Source organism: Amblyomma americanum, chromosome 11, assembly GCF_052857255.1.
Source record: "Amblyomma americanum isolate KBUSLIRL-KWMA chromosome 11, ASM5285725v1, whole genome shotgun sequence".
NCBI lineage: Eukaryota > Metazoa > Arthropoda > Arachnida > Ixodida > Ixodidae > Amblyomma > Amblyomma americanum.
The window spans coordinates 26,647,918-26,660,879 of record NC_135507.1 but is presented as its reverse complement, the minus strand read 5'-3'; the positions used below and the strand labels follow the sequence as shown (position 1 = coordinate 26,660,879).

Below are 12,962 nucleotides of genomic sequence, written 5' to 3'. Positions count from 1 at the left end.
CTCGTCTAGTGCCTCACGCCGGAGGGCTTAACTGATCGTCTTGTTTGTTGGAATCGTGCTGCGAGTGTGTGACAGTGGGTGCGTGATCAGTGACGCGATCTTCGGCTCTTAAAACGCGGAGAAGATCGCGTTGCTACTGTATACGCCTCCGGTGAATTCGCCACCGAAGGAGCGGGACACGCACAACAGGTAGCTTGGCCACCTGCGGGCATTTGCGCTGCGTGACGATCGCTGCGCGCCTTTGAATCGACCAGCATGACAGTGAAGCTCGACTGAGAGTTTATCGGCCGTTTCTGTTGCAACCGATTCGCCGGGACGTAAGTGTGACCAGGATTTGATCGGCGGTCACGGGCTTCCTCTCTCACAAGTGTGCGGCTCTGGGATAACAACGACTGGCTCAGCCGTAGATGCTTCTTGCACACCTGGTGAGGTCGCTTTTTTTTCTGTGTGTATGTTTGTGATGTTATTTTCGTTTAGTTAATTGTACGATCATTGACGTCATAGGTATTCAACAACATAGAATTTCTGCAATGTGGAATTCATCACCGAACTCGAGAGCATGCATGATTTTCGTTAACATAGCAGCCGGTTGAGTTCACATTGACACGAGGCACCTAATCTATACACCATATTATATAGCGCGTTATTCACACCAAATTATACACCTCGTTTCGGATAATCCGGTCCCATTATGTTTGCACGACTGCAGCATCTACAGCACCTAATTTATGTATCGCGTTATTCACACCAAATTACACACCTGGTTTCGGATAATCCGCTCCCATTATGTTTGCACGACCGCAGCATCTACAGCACTGCGATTTACCTGTCACCACCAGTTAGTGCTTCGCTTCTTTAGTCTTCAGGGTGCCAAGAAGTTTAGCCCGCCGTGCTAACTTCACTGCGGAGGCTCTCGAGAGCCGCAGAATTCTCTGCCAACTGGTCGAGTTGCTGGCACTGTTTTGGAACCCCGCACACGCTATGGATGCGCTGCTCACACATCTGCGCGACGTCTGTTCCCGGCAAACACGCTGGCGCCTCGGCGTTCCAATCTGTCGCGAGTGCTTGCGTCACGGTCCCGGCTATCTGGCGTGCCGCGTTTCTCGGTCTACGCTGCGCGCAGGCATCGCGCGTCTGTCAGCGCCTCTCTCCCCCGTCCGCAAAGACCGGAAAGAGAGAACGAAATGAAAGGAGCGCGAAGCTTTCTTCGCTTGAAAAAGGTACTGGGCTGCGGAGATCTGTTTAGAGCGCTTGAACGGCGTGGTCGAGCATGAGCTCGCGGTATTTGTAGCTGCTTTCTGAACCCGTCATAGCTATTTAAGGCGTACGACGACTTAAACCACTAGTCGCAAGAAAGCGCATCTTTTGTTCTCGAGGGCACTTACAGATGCCGACGTAGACCACTGGTCACAAGAAAGCGCATGTTTGGCTCCCGAGGCCACTTATAGATGCCGACGTAGACCACTGGTCACAAGAAAGCGCATGTTTGGTTCCCGAGGCCACTTATAGATGCCGACGTAGACCACTAGTCACAAGAATGCGCATGTTTGGTTGCCGAGGCCACTTATAGGTGCCGGAGTAGACCACTAGTCACAAGAAAGCGCATATTTGGTTGCCGAGGCCACTTATAGATGCCGACGTAAACCACTATAGTCACAAGAATGCGCATGTTTGGTTCCAAAGGCCACTTATAGATGCCGACGTAGACCACTAGTCACAAGAATGTGCATGTTTGGTTCCCAAGGCCACTTATAGATGCCGACGTAAACCACTATAGTCACAAGAATGCGCATGTTTGGTTCCAAAGGCCACTTATAGATGCCGACGTAAACCACTAGTCACAAGAATGTGCATGTTTGGTTCCCAAGGCCACTTATAGATGCCGACGTAAACCACTAGTCACAAGAAAAAGCATATTTGGTTCCTGAGGCCACTTATAGATGACTACAGTGGCGTTCGTGCGCTCTGGTCCTGTGTTGCAGGGCGCCCTAGACCATCAGCTCCTCGCAAAAGTGCACTTGACGTGGCGGCATATGGCACGCCTTAGCATTTACTTGCATAATTTCATGCGTTCTGAGGTATCGGCTTAAGTTTTGGCAGGGAAAAAGTGCGAAATGATAATACAACACTTCCGCGCCGCTAGTTTTCTTGCGTAAACTGATGCTTCCGCGCAATATTTATCACTGCTGTTTATAAGTCAATATCTGCTACCGTGCAGAATGGCGCCAGAACGAACCAGTGAAACAAACCTGTGTTTCGCTTTTCGCGAAAAAAATTAATCTGGAACGCTTGTTGGTAGAACATAAAGAAATAGATGCGAGTAGGAAGGCAGGCTGGCACAAAGAAAGCTATAGGAGCGGATCGCTGGCACAATGAAGAGACCGCATCGAGAGGGTAATAAACCACGATATCTGCTACCGGCTGTGAGATCGAGTGGGCTCTGCGTTTACAGCTCCGACGTTGGCTGCAATTTATACCCGGCTTCTTGGCCATGCACAACGCGTGCTTCTTCACACCGACATATCTGTAACTTGCGGTATAGCCTTGCTAGGAAGTTGCTCGCGACCGTTGTAACAACACATCATTCGTTCAGACGATAAGCGCCGCACTTTTCGGAGGGCTTCAATTTCTTTATTCGTGTTTTTTTTTCCCGCAAGTTACACAAAAGCGTCCGTCCCAGTGCGGTGAGCCATGTCCGAGGCATCTAGATAGAGTGCTACCGAAGAGTAATTTTTTCGCTTTTTGAACTCTCATATGATTGGTTGGTTGGTTTATGGGGTTTAACGTCCCAACGCGACTCAGGCTATGAGGGACGCCGTAGTGAAGGGCTCCGGAAATTTCGACCACCTGGGGTTCTTTTACATGCACTGACATCGCACAGTACACGGGCCTCTAGAATTTCGCCTCCATCGAAATTCGATCGCCGCGGTCGGGATCGAACCCGCGTCTTTCGGGGCCGGCAGCCGAGCGCCATAACCACTCAGCCACCGCGGCGGCTTCTCATATGATTGTTACCTTCACTTGCTCTCACCGCGCTGTTATACAGGGGCAACACAACGCTGCCGGTTAGCTCTGAGAAGGTACCATTATGCAGCTATATCGCCGTTAGTGGAAATCAAGTCGCCTATAAGGCAAAAAAGTGGCATTGTTTCATTCAGGCAGGCTTATCAGGAGAGACTTGTTCTGAGACTTTCCTCATTGTAAAGGCAGTTTGCAGCCTCGCACATGAGAGACTTTTATGCGGTAAAATGTGTCATACTTCAAAACAATTGAGAAAGTGCAGTTGCTCACAGGCGAATTCACGGCACAGCTCTCGAGGGTGACTCAGTCCGGAGCATCTATCAAAATGGCGTCGTTTGGAGCAAAGTGAGAGGCCGCCTGGAGCGGATCCCTTAGATGTCTACCACGTTGTCTAAGGTGGTTCGGACCCGATTCGACAAGTGAAGAACGCACTCGATGCGGTAGTCGCTGTTTGTAAGCGATTCTTGCTCCGACCGGGCGAGAGTTGTCTATCCGCCGGCTGCTGTGCGGCCGAGTGCTTTGCGGCGAGCCGCTGATAGCGTCGCTACTTGACGGCGGCCGGCGATAAGGGTCCCGGCGTTCTTTATCGGGTCCCGCTCGTGGGCTCGCGTCAGATTAGGATGCGTCCGCGGTGGCCAGCTGAGTTCGCAGGCTATACTGTGAGCGCTGGACTTACTGGCTTCTCATGCGGTTGCCTGCGACGAGTTCGATAAGCGCCTCGCTTTCCTGGAGCAGTTCGCTAAACCGTGCTTCGTTGCCTTATAAACGTGAAACCCATTAGTTGCATGTTTATTTCTTTTCCTGTGTAGCATGCACATTGCCGACTGAGTGGTTACTGGAAGTACAGTTTGCTTCAATGTTAAAGGGAACAGTCAGTTCGCACACAAAAAAAAATGTATGTTGTTACTCCTACATTGAAGTTGAAAATATCTCGTGAGCATCATCCGACCAGTCAGAAACTATGCATCGCAATTAAAAATTTGTTTCCTAGACATACCGAGTGATCATAGGCCGAATGCGGATAATGTGTTCCCTTTTATGTTGGAGCCATCTGTATTTTTCAGAGCCTCCTCAAGCCGCCGCGGTGGCTGAGTGGTTATGGCGCTCGGCTGCTGGCCCGAAAGACGCGGGTTCGATCCCGGCCGCGGCGGTCGAATTTTGATGGAGGCGAAATTCTAGAGGCTCGTGTGCTGTGCGATGTCAGTGCACGTTAAAGAACCCCAGGTGGTCGAAATCTCCGGAGCCCTTCACTACGGCGTCTCTCATAGCCTGAGTCGCTTTGGGACGTTAAACCCCCATAAACCATAAACCATCAGAGCCTCCTCACGGGCCGCCCTATTCCCAGTAGTTGACGCAGGATGAGCCGACTTGTTTCGTATAAGCTGTCGTGCAACAGCGCACACACAAGCAGGGCTCAAAACCTTTACTACTGCGATTCCTGAAAGTCCAGTTTTGTTCGCCCATAAAAAAAACAACGTCTGCGCGCAATGAGGTACTGAGTGTTCCAGCTTTCTACAGTCTAAATATTAAAGCTATACGATGTACAGTGCATGGTTTCTTTCCATCGCGTATGAGAGTGTCTTATCTATCCTCCTTTGCTCTCCGCGCACCTCAGCTGCCCACGTAGAGCGTGTAACTTTGAGCCGCTTTACTTCCCTCAAAGTTTCCTGCACGTAACGACCCCAGCTCCACATCAAAGAGGTCCTGGAGCCCCCAGAAAGCCGTTGCGTGCGTCGCGGCTTTTTCTACGGAAGCACGTTCGCGACGAGGGCGGTGTGGGCGTTGTCTCAACTTTCTTCCGCAGTACATGCGCCTCCGCTTCTTTCCCGGTCCGGGCCCCGCACCCCCCGAAGGAGAGGCGAAGCTGGGGAGGAGGGGTCGCGTCACCGTCGTCACCGCACCAGTGGCGCTGCTGACAGGGAGCGCTGACCCAAGCATAGCAGCAGCAGCGCGGCGGCCGGATGCCTGCATACGTAAGCACGGGTCTCCCTCGCCGCTCGTCGCCGTCATCAAGGCGCGCTCATTGTCTCGGCTGTCCAGCGCGGCTGGCGCGATAAACAATGCGGACGGGCCAAAGCCGCCGCCGCGGCCGAAAGCAGTCCCCGCGATCTTGGCCCCCTCCCCCTTTATTTTCCTTCTTCCTCTCTTTTTACTTCCTCCTCGCTCTCTTATGTACCCCCCCTCCTCGGTCGAAACTTTGTGCGGGCCGCCGCCGCCACTACCGTGGACCCCCGCAGCCACCGCCGCCGTAGCCGCGGCCGAGTTTATCGTGACTGGCTGTGCAGATTAGCGGGCGGTGTGGCGCGCTTGCGGCATGGGAGCCTGTTGCTGCTGTTCCTCCTGCTGCTGCAGCGGGGCCGGTTCGGGCCGAGTCGCCCCTTTGTTTCTGCCCTCTTCCGACCAACTTTTTGCCCTCTCTCTCTTTCTTTATTCCCTCTCTATCTCTCCACGTGGTTGGGTTTCTTTCAGTGGGAAAGAGAGCGGTGTCCGGAGAACGCGTTGCGAATGCCAGTTTGCAGGCTTTCCGTGCGGCGTCCGCGTGTTGTTTTGTTGAGCGGTGGAAAGCCGCGCGAAAGCTTATAGCGCTGCTACAACCGCAAAACAATGCGCGGGGAATGTGGAGTCGGCGGTGGCAACCGTTCGCTTATCTAAGGAACGCAAGCGACCTTCGTTTCGCAGTAGTAGATGTGTGTAGTGCGATACTTATTCCCGTGTTAAACGGCGTCGTTAGGAAACGTCCTGAGTTGACCTCCTGTGAAGTTGTTATCCTGCTTGGTCTAGAAGGATGGTAGAATGTTTTTCTTTTTTTGCTTTCTTGATTTTTTCTTTTCATTAAGTATCTGCACCGTCAAGATAGACTAGGGAGAAAGGCGCTGCAGGGCTGGTCCCGTGCTTGCTACGCCCGTGAGGCCTTCGAGGATATGGGGATGCTTCCGGCGCGATTGCGCCTTCACGTCGAGGGTCTCTAATCTGGACAGACTTCGCGTTTCTGCTTACGAGATCGCCCCTTCATGTGCAGTTTCTGCGTAAGGTGACCTACTACTATAAGAGCGGCAACTCTCTGTGAGGCTTGCGTTGTCTGCCTTACCGATTATCTGAAGCCAAAGCTTCGCTCCTCACCTCGTGACAGCTGCCCTTTACGCACCTGCCTGCCTGCAAGACCGACGACTGTGTAGATAAGGCGACGAAAAAAAAAAATACAGGCGGGAATCTATCGCTGATGCAAAGACCGCGCTTCGGATCAAGTATGAATTCGAGTGCGCGTTTCACATGTTCGCTTCAGGTAGTGCGTGTCCTCAGGGCACTCGGGTTTTCTCCGCCGCTCTCTCTCTCTCTCTCTCTCTCTCTCTCTCTCCCTCCCTCCCCCTCTCTCTCTCTCTCTCCTCTCTCTCTCTCTCTCGCAGTCGAGGCACTATTCGTTTCGTTTCATTGTTGCCCTCTCTCCAGCCGCTCGGTGGCGTTATTGCTAGGCACGCATAGAATCATAGTGTAGAACTATATCGATACTGGAAAAGGCAGATCAGGAAGGAAGCGTTTTGTGATAACATCAAGAGGCAGTGCCCTACTCTTTGAAGCTAGGTCAGGATGTCTTAGAACGCGCAGCTATAAAAGGAAATTTAACGAAGAAGATGGCCCCGCCGCGGTGGCTCAGTGGTTCGGGCGCTCGACTACTGATCCGGAGTTCCCGGGTTCGAACCCGACCGCGGCGGCTGCGTTTTTATGGAGGAAAAACGCCGTGTGCTGTGCGATGTCAGTGCACGTTAAAGATCCCCAGGTAGTCGAAATTATTCCGGAGCCCTCCACTACGGCACCTCTCTCTTCCTTTCTTCTTTAACTCCCTCCTTTACCCTTCCCTTACGGCGCGGTTCAGGTGTCCAACGATATATGAGACAGATACTGCGCCAGTTCCTTTCCCCCAAAACCAATTATTATTATTGTTAACGAAAAAGATGACACACATACTGTGTGTGGTAAATCTGTAGAAACAATAGAACACCTCATACTAAAATGTGATCGTATCCATCCCGATGTCGATGCTGGCACATTCACTCTTCCTGAGGCCCTAGGGTTTAGAGATAACAATAGTGAAGTGAATAAATATGCGGTGGAAATCAGCAAAAAGCGATTGGAAGATTGGTGGCTCAAAAGCAGAGAGGTAGCATAAGGTTAAAAGTATAGGAAGACGTATTTAAAGAAAATGGCGAATTTTGATAGCTTGCAACACAGTTGAACAAAAATAAAGGGGGAAAAAAGCTGGGCATGGTGGCAACTGCCTTCACTCCGTTTCAAAAGGGACGCTCCTACCTTCCATCCATCCCGTAGCGCCCTCTGACAAAGCCGAGGCTTATCCAGGACGGCGTGTGGACAGCGAGACGATTAAGGAGAAACGCCAGTCTTCGCTTTATTACCTCAGTAATGATGATGATGATGCATTTGGCGGCTTAGTTGAATCGGGGAAAGAAAAGGTGCACGCGCTGATGCAGTTTGTGTTCGGTGTCGTCGACTCGTCATCATCACCAGTCCCTATACTTCCGCTGCACGACGTTTCTCCCACTGATCTCCCTATTTTGAGCCAGTTGCGGCCGCCCTGTTTTCGAAAACTCCCTAATATCACCCGCCTACCTCCCTCTGTCGTTTCCTGTTGCGCCTGCCGCCTATCCGTTGCCCCAAGGGGGCATCAGTTCTAGGTTCTCCGCATTCATGCCCTACCCATTTTATTTCCTCTTATTGATTTCACCTGGACTGCCAGTAACTCGCGCTTGATCGCTAACCCTACTCTGCTCTTTGCCTGCCTTTCAACGTTAAATGTTCAGTGTCTGATAGACGAAGTTGAGACATTTAGGGTTAGCGGAACCCTAGGGGACTTCATGTGCACCTCAAAAAGTACACATATGCCACCGGCGGTTAATAATAATAATTTGTTTTTTTGGGGGGAAAGGAAATGGCGCAGTATCTGTCTCATATATCGTTGGACACCTGAACCGCGCCGTAAGGGAAGGGGTAAAGGAGGGAGTGAAAGAAGAAAGGAAGTAATAGGCGCCGTAGTGGAGGGCTCCGGAATAATTTCGACCACCTGAGGATCTTTAACGTGCACTGACATCGCACAGCACACGGGCGCCTTAGCGTTTTTCCTCTATAAAAACGCAGCCGCCGCGGTCGGGTTCGCACCCGGGAACTCCGGATCAGTAGTCGAGCGGTTACAAAGAGCCGTTGAGCAAAGCTAATGTAGGCACCAACGGAAGTTTATAGCCTGTCGGCACGAGAACATGGTTCTTATGCGGCTTGAGCTTTTCGCGATTTCGTCTGATGAAATCACTGGCCTCAGCAGACGTATTTGGTTAGTCGAGTCGTGGCTCGGGTTACGTCGGTAGGGGGGCATGCTCGAGAATATTCTTCGCTGGAAAAAATTGCGAAGGAAATATTTTCCCAAACAGACATGAGAGACGTACCCGATTGTGGGCTATACAGGGTCTATGCCATGAATGCAGACGAATGCTCGCTTTTGAAATGCCATGTCTGAAGCGGAGGTTGCCGCTGTGGCGAAGGAGGGGTGCCAGCAGATAAGACAACTTCGGTTCCACTTGTTCCGGAGGTTATGGATATTGAAAGCTGAAGATGACAGACTTCTGTCAACTTTCGCCCTCGTTTTCCTAGTTTGAAAAAAGGCGTACAGGACAGGCGTTCCACTGAGTTTTTTCTTGTTTGCTGCGGGCTGCTCTGTCGCCACCGACCTTGACTCAAGAGGACTCGTTGCTCACTTCGTCTAGTCAGTCTTCCCAACGCGCCGCTCTGGTTTATGTAATCAGTGTCACATCTCCTCTACGCTTCTCGCGCAGTGACCCTGGGGGTTGTTTTTACTAAGGCGTCGAGTGTCCGACCCCTTCACGTTTTGTGCGCGGTCAGCTGCTTTTGGGGCATGAAGAGGGCCGTTCACCAAAGACATTTCGTAGCGTTCGTTTTCCACAGGTTTCCCGGATTTTGGGGCGTCGTCCGATAAAAAGGTCCACAACTATAAAAAAAAAAAAAAACGGGACGGACCAATGATTTCGTTCTGATGTGCAAACGGTGAGAAAAGGTGAGATTTCGAAGTGTGGGAGTCGTCAATCAGTCAATGGTTTCGTCAGTCTGGAATATCTGAGCTCGTTGCATCTATTGCTCCGAGTTCATGGCAAAAAAAAAAAAATAAAATGCCGATGAGATGATCTGAAAACAGCCTCCTGTCGTATTTCTCGAATGCCGCTCTCTGACCATCGAGCTTCTTTCTGGTGGGAATGAGCCGCGCGCGAGTCCCGCTTCTCTTTTCTCGATTTTTAGACATTCCACTGAGTCGGCACGCTGCCGTATATTTATTCTGAAAAGTTTCTTAGTTGGAGGGTTCAGTGAGGCTTGTAATACGCGTAGTCTTAACGCGAGTCTTTAATAAAGCGCGAACTGCAACCGTCCCGGAGCAAGCCCTCATTGATGGCTTCTGGGCAGGTCTTCATGGCAATGCCCTTTGTGAGTTCTCCAGATGGCGGTAGTGAAATCATGGACTAATGCTTCACCACGCGCAAATGAATGCACTGTTTGCCGACCAGTTCAACAGCTTTCAGCCTTGTGTTGGAAGCACAACTTGAATGCAGGGTGAGCTATCTCTAAACTTCGCCGCGTGTTGCACTAGTGTAAGCGAAGGCGTGTCGTTATTCTGAAGTGCCGCTTCGTAATTTGAAAGCACCAGCTAAGGAGACTTCGCTTAGGCTGTTCTCAGCGAGAGGCCTTGCTAATAGCAAGCTCTAACCGCGTCGACTCCCTGGTGTCGGAGGAGGCCGCGGGCCCACAGTGCTACAGCCTAGCCAGCTCTCTGCTGGAGCGCTTGCCTGCGAACTGCATTGCAGCAGCTGGACGCCTAGAGTTCCGCAACGGCGACCGCGAGTTCCTGGGCCGCCGCCATGCGCGCTCAGTCCCCCCCCCCCCCCCCCCCCCCCCCCCCCAAGCAGGAGCTAGCAGCAGCGGCGGCGGCGGGAGCAGGGCGTTGCTGCCCTAACGATGGCCGGCGTCCACAGTAGGAGGGGTGTGGAAACCGGTTCCCAGGCCGGGCGAACAACGGGGGCCACGAAACGCTGCGGACGTGTTTTCTTCGGCGGCGGCCGTGCCTTGCGCGCGGAAGCGAATTTGGTCCGAGGGAACGCCAACCACTTCTCCACACCCCCCACCAACTCCCTCTGCTCCTGCTGTTTGTTGCGGCGGTGGTAGCGGTCACAGCCTGCTCTCGGTCCTTCTGCGATGTCGACGGTGTTTACCAACAGAAAACAAAGGGTGTTGAAGTCTTGTTCTGGAGTCTTCGCCAACGTGCGAGGCGTAAAAGGAATAGTGATAGCGATGCTGCTACCGCCACCTCGTGAGAAGGCTAACTTCGCGGCCTACTTGACCCTTACGGCCCGAGATCACCTAGATCACGTGACGGCAGATCGCGATAGCGCCGGAAGCACTTGACCTGTGCAGCGGGTACATGCGCTGTGGTGTCTGGGAATCTTGATCTTTGCTTCAGGCACTTGCACTGCAGTTACAAATGCGCGCGTGCTCTGCGCTGGAGGCAATTGCACGATTTTGCCGTGAGCTAGGCCATCTATCACTATGCCGATGTCAAGCCGTCTATTTTTTCATCGCGATGCGTAGGTCGGTGATACCAGCAGCCATTGCCGAAGTAATGCGTGTGCCCTGCTGGTGCAGAGTGCCTCAGACCGGAGGCGTTTCTGAGCACTTTTAAAGATCACCCCCTAAAGTTCACCGGCTAAGAAAAGGGCTCAAAGACCCCACTTTAGCCTCTAGCCGGACTTCATTCCGCAAACCAGTTCCATTTTATGCCTTGAGGCAGTACTCAACGTGCCGAGCACTAGAAAGAGGGCCTGCGATGTAAGCGCGATGCTGCTCCAAGAAGCTTCGTGAATGTCAGCTGAGCGCTGACATCGCGTGGTTACTGGCGCGTTCTTTGAGGCGTCACGCTTTAGCGCCAATGGAAAGCGAACGTTGGAAGAAGAAACAAGCACGCGTGAGAAGGTGGGCAGAGATGGAGAGCGCGGGCCATTAGGAACAGTAGCGCCCTCTTTGTTTGCTTTGTTCGGAAATTCCGTATTCGCTGTGAAAAGCAAAAGTCCGCTCCGTTCCCATCCCTTTGGAGACTGTATGGCAGGAGCGCAAGAGGAGGTGCGCTTCGAAAAGACACCCAAATTGTTCCAGCTTCCCTCAACCGCTGTAAGCGCTCGACTCGCTTTCAAGCTCGCCTTGGGTATTTTCGCTGAGGCGAGGCGAAGCTGTTGTGTCGCGTCCAAATTACCTGTTCCCGGCTGTCGACCGGATGTGGGGAAAGCGGAGCTGCATAGAAGGGGAAGCAGTTTGTGCCTCGGGCGCCACCTGTGAGGCGTCGAAGGCGCGCTCTAAACTGCGCATTGTTCTTGCTCCTCGTCGAACAGCGGTGGGCGGCCAGCTCCGGCAGGGGGCGTGAGACTTCTTCTCCCCGTCTTCTTCTCCTTCATTCGTAGTTTCGCTTTTTTTTTCTTTTTCAGCCGTCTATACCCGCTTTCGCCGCTTATGCTCGGACACATACACAAGAAGAGCCCCCCCACCCCCCGTATGTGTGTGTCCTCCGTCCCGTGTTCGTCGAGATTGCCTTCTTGTAGACCAGCCATTTTTTGTGTTGTAACTTTTTGATCTCGATATGTGAATCGCACTACGTGGTCGCAGACATCGTGAGAAAGGAGGATGTTGCAAGTATCTCCGTGGCTCGGTGATGCTTATGGTTTGTTCCGTTTTTTTTATGTATCTATTTCTTTTTCCCTTTTTGCACGCATTTGTGCAAAGCGGGGCTTCGTTGGTTTCGCGTCTCGTAGGCAAAGAGCAGCCTGTAACTTTCTGCTTGAAGGTGCGACCAGGGAGGTGTTAAACTGAACCTGCCCGGCTGTCAGCCTTTGTTTCCCAGTAGTCTGCGTGCTCTGAAATCAGCATCTTCGAAAAAAAAGGGGGGGGGGGGGGGGGAGGGATGTGAACAATCTTCTACACGCTTCGACAGCGAGAGAGCGAGCGCACGTCCGAATACAAAAAAAAAAAAGTATGAGGCAAACGTTCATTGAGGAACACTTGTTTGCGTGGTTTTGCTTAGCGTGCGAAACTGCCGAGTATTCGAGTTACAGGTTTTGGCGCGTAAAACGAATGGGAGGCTGAACGATGCCGCCGCCTCAAGCGAAGTAGTGACAGCTGCATTCTTGGTGCGTCTCAGTCGGTTGAGCGCCTAATCTTGAGCGCAGCGAAATTACAGTGGCGGCATTTTTAGAGAGACAGTGTTTGCTGCGTCGCGTGTTTTGTTTCAATTTTCTATATTTATTTTTTACGGGTGTGGGAGGAAGAAAAGGGGGGGGGGCATATCAGTTTCTGCAGCAATCGCTGGGGCTAATAATAATAATAATAATTGGTTTTTGGGAAAAGGAAATGGGGCAGTATCTGTCTCATATATCGTTGGACACCTGAACCGCGCCGTAAGGGAAGGGTTAAAGGAGCTGTTCGCTGCGACGCGCCTATGTTGTCAGTCCGACGCTGCGATTAGCTGCGCGGCCGGTGCATGCGCAGTAGTCCGCATAACGCATTCTAGAGACGCTGTTATTGACGCATGCCAGCGCAGCATGCAGACACCAGGGAGTGAACTAAAAGTTTCGCCAAATTTCGTTTAGGTTCGCCTCCGTGTTTTCCCTCTCTTCTGTCCCGGGCGCGCCGAAAACGGGCGCTAAAAGGCGTTTCATGCTTAAACAAACTACCACACTCCTTAACATCCCACGGCGCGTAAAAAGTTCCTTTGTATAGCTAATAAGATAACGTTCTCGGATTTTTCCTTTATGGCATACAGCGTCGCGACGCCGCCAGCCTACTTGTCTCCTGTAAAGCATCCTCCTCTACAGCCAGCATGGTTCCTC

General features: G+C 52.1%; 1 protein-coding gene across 1 annotated transcript in view; it reads left to right on the top strand.

Annotated features, from left to right (window-relative positions):
• Nucleotides 1-325: 325 nt before the first annotated feature.
• Nucleotides 326-12,962, top strand: part of LOC144111261 (latrophilin Cirl-like) — a gene marked incomplete in the record, with an annotated part of 48,564 nt that continues 35,927 nt past the window's right edge. The window contains 1 exon segment of the mRNA XM_077644492.1: nucleotides 326-419.